Source organism: Bidens hawaiensis, unplaced genomic scaffold (genome assembly GCF_021521415.1).
Source record: "Bidens hawaiensis isolate Kalapana, Puna unplaced genomic scaffold, B.hawaiensis_p1.1 tig00066269_1, whole genome shotgun sequence".
NCBI classification, from domain to species: domain Eukaryota; kingdom Viridiplantae; phylum Streptophyta; class Magnoliopsida; order Asterales; family Asteraceae; genus Bidens; species Bidens hawaiensis.
Genome location: NW_027501795.1, coordinates 1 through 4,459, shown reverse-complemented (window position 1 = coordinate 4,459; position 4,459 = coordinate 1).

The following is a 4,459-nucleotide window of genomic DNA, read 5'->3' as shown; positions in this document are numbered from 1 at the left end:
AAAACGACTATGAAAATTCAAATAAACGCAAATGCACAAAACATACTTAGGTTTTTCCAAATGAACCCAAATTTCATATGTGATTATAATATACGACGTCTGAGTTCCCCATAAAATTTCATAATTTTTCAAGAATTTTAAGTATTTTTCCCAAATAAACATCTCAATTTGGTAATAAATTTGCCAAATATTCTCGGATGGCCGAAAATTTACCAAATTTGGACAGGGACTCGCTCATATGGTCCCTAATGTCCCTGAAAAATTTTATAACCTAAAAATATGCACATCACAATTAAATCCTAAACAGCCCGTAATCTAGCAATTCGACATTACCTTTACGGTTTTCGCCCGTTTTCGCTCTCTTAATCCAATTTCCGGGTTCTTGTGCTTCTATATAAGTTAAGTAATGGTTCTATGTCACAAACCAAGTATGTTTCATCAATATGGCATCCTTGGAATTTAGGGTTTCGGCTAGGGTATTAAACCGAGTTTTTTAACCGTAAAAACGTCGTTTAAACCCTTTAATCTGTGTTTATGGCAAAAAAAAAAACTATCAAACCAAGCTCCTAACCATGTGTATGATCAAAACATGTTTTTAGACCATTTTTAGGATTTTTTGCATGGTTAGGTATGATTTTTGATAATCAAACTATGTTTATATGCTATTAAACTTGTTTAAACATGATGTAATTAATCAAAGTATGTGAGATACCTTAAGGTTTTGAGTTGTTTATGTGAAGGTCTAGAGAAAACAAGATGGAAATGTTGAAACAAGTGAACAAAATATCTAGGATATGTATAAAAGGTGAAGAAAACTTAAAAGGGGGGGGGAACCCCTTTGTTAACGTAAAGAAGTAAAAAAAAGGTCCTTTGGGCCTCTTTTGTTCCACATGCCTCGTTTTGTGAGCCCGACATGAAAATCGAAATCCAAATTTATTTCAGGTTCGGTTTTTTGCGCGAAAAATATATTGGGTATGATAAACAGTGCGAAAACGAGTGTTTTTCGGCTATTTTTGTATAAATTTATAAAAACATACTATTCATTTGTAAAAATCGAAAATATCTTAACGGATCGCTTAAAACATTCCCACTAAGTGTTTTGTAATTCTTTTTCAACTTAACGGATGATACAATGCTTGTTTTGTAACTCTCTTTCGTATTTAAGTTCATAGCGGGTAGTTAAACGAGTATGTTTTCGTTTAACTGGTTTGCTATCGTACTAAGGTCATAATACTAATATATTAACTTATATTAGACGTATATCACTTATAGATGGCCCTCGGGATATCCGGGTCATAACCAGACCCGTTCGGTTAATCGTTCATTCGTTACGTAATAAGCGTTTAATTGCTTATTCGGTTTGTAAATACTGAGGTGTATCCGGTTCTGTCACGAATGTCACATTTTGCCACAGTTTTGCCACAAAAGTGTATTTTTTTTAATACATTACAATTTTGTAGCAAATTTGTAGCAAAATTTGCCAGCATTCTATCCGTTTTGCCACAAAAGTGTGGTTTCATTATTATTAGTGTTTTCTTTCAATATACAGTTGCGGGAAACTTGTAGCAAACTTTGCATGTTTTGCCACAAAAGTGTATTTTTTTAATACATTACAATTTTGTAGCAAATTTGTAGCAAAATTTGCCAGCATTCTTTCCGTTTTACCACAAAAGTGTGGTTTCACTATTATTAGTGTTTTCTTTCAATAATTAATACACAGTTGTGGAAAATTTGTAGCAAACTTTGCAAGTGTTGCCACAGTTTTGCCACAAAAGTGTATTTTTTAATACATTACCATTTTGTAGAAAATTTGTAGCAACATTTTCCAGCATTCTGTCCGTTTTACCACAAAAGTGTGGTTTCACTATTATTAGTGTTTTCTTTCAATAATTAATACACAGTTGCAAGAAACTTGTAGCAAACTTTACAAGTTTTGCCACAAAAGTGTTGCTATTTCAAATTTGTAGTAAAATTTCCAACATTCTGACCGTTTTGCTACAAAAGTGTGTTATTTTATTTGCATGTTGATTTTTTTTATTCTGAAGATTAATATTCAATAAACGATTAAACTAATTGTTGGAAGTTTGTTGGAAATAGATTTATGTTTTCGACGAAATTGTGACAACATTGTTTTACGCCGCTACATTGTAGGAAACTTGTGTAAAATTTTAAGACTTTTTTTTTGTTTTTGATTATTGGCGAAAAGTTGTGGAAAAATTGTTGGAAAATTTGAGTTGTGGGAAAATTGTAGAAAATGTTTGTAGCAAAAACAGCCATTTTCTAGTAGTGATCCAACAAAATTTGGGCTTATTTTTTGTACCGGGCTTTATTTTTTAACATTTCGTGGCTGGCCCGGACTCAAATAAGATGGATGGGCCAAATTCAAATAACATGGATGGGCCGCACTCAAATAACATGGTTGCGCCAGACTTAATAAATATAATTTTTTTGGAATTTTTCTGGTAAAAATACACTACTAACCGAAAAAGATGATGGAGCCGTGGCCCGGTTTGGCCCAAGAAAAGAACCGTCCCTGTACATGCATGTCACATGCAGTTACAGTTAGCCTTCTGATTCAATGACATGGGACACGCAATGTTAAGGCTTTGGATTTTAAGGTCTCAAGTTTGAAACCAGATTTAAGGGGTTTTCTCGCGACGATAGGTTTCCTTGTTAATGATATTCTTGAGTAAGCAGGCCTAAAACATTAAAATCAGTATGAACGATATTAACAACTCGTCTCAAAAGACTTATCCGGGTATTAAGTGTGATTCTAAACACAGCTAAAAAGATATATATGCTTGTCACATAAAATATGTGTTATTTCTATCTCAAGAAAGTAGCACATGCATCTATACATATACAGACACGCGCACATATAACCAATTCTTTTTCTGAATTATGTAACGTGATGATGCATGTACACGTGACGTAAATTATAAAACATGCCTTAATGTAGAACTTAAGATAATCAAAGAGGATGTATTAATTAGTTTTTCAGTTAAATATGAATCATGTTGGCTTTACTTTTATTTGTAAAAGATAGGACTTAAGCAAATAGTGTCAAAATGATTAAACAATCTTAAATTTTTTTGGAGGGTGTCGTGTCATATTATGGAATTAGTACATGCGTGAGTTCAGAAGGCCACCCGATGATTTTTACTTTAGGTTTAGTTAATTAATATTAGCTTCTTGCTTCCATTTGATCGATTAATTTTTTAACATTTTGTTCATGATATATTGATAATTGTTTAAGACAAATTGGAAATAAATAATCTCACCTTTTGTATATTCGCCGATAATAATCTCATCTTTAAAAATCACTACCAACGGTCCAACCTTTCAATTATTTTTGTCTCAATGGTCATTCGTTAAAAAACACTTTACGCCGTTTCGTTTTTTCCGAGTTTCAAACCGATGTTTTAGAGCTTTTGATCAGAAGAAGGATATGGAGTCAACTGATGTAAAATTATCTCGAAACAGTAATCCAAACGAAGAAACATTGTTTCAATTCGGGTGTACGTTTAAATTTCCAATTAACAAAAATCAATCCATTTGATACATCGTTTTCGAGATAAGTTTTACATTAATTGACTCGTATCATTCTTTCGATCAAAAGCCCTAAAACATCGGTTTGAAACTCGAAAAAAACATAACGGCGTTAAATGTTTTTTAAAGGACGACCATTGAGACAAAAATAGTTGAAAGGTTGGACCGTTGATAGTGATTTTTAATGTGGAATTATTATCAGCAAATACACAAAATGTGGAATTATTTATTTTCAATTTGCCGTTGTTTAATTATGTACTCCATCTAATTAACAATTCATGCTACTTTAATAAGGTTTTCATAGGTAAACGAGGAAAACACATAATGGGAAAGTTACATTGAGCCGAAAGTACGTGTTACACTTTTAGCTAAAATGTGAAAATAAAAAGATAACTGTTTGTGACAATCGTACAATCACATATTCACAGGTCCATAACATTTTAAGATTACTCTAAAAAAGGAGATGAGGATTGCGTCACACAAATGTGTCCTCTCCAACCAACTATGGGTGAAACGATGGCTAGATATACAACTTGATCAAACTTGGTCATGCGACACTTTGTGTCCACAAATCTACTCCTATTACAATTACAAAATAAGTATTCACAACTTGCAAGTATTTTATCAACTAAAGCAATGTGTCGTGGGATGATTTTGGGCAAAAATCGTCCCAATGTAGCCCTCCACACCACTCTCCTAGGTGATTTTGGGTGATATTGGGAGAAGATGACATGCATTTTGCTTAGCGCGTCGGCGGACTTATTTTCACTGCGCGGAATGTGTATGATTCTGAAAAAGTCAAATTGTTCGGTGAGTTTCTTCGCCTGCTCTAGATACAGAGGCATGGTGTTCTCCTTGGCATCATAAAGGTCATTGACTTGTGCTGCTACCAGGTATGAATCTACATGAG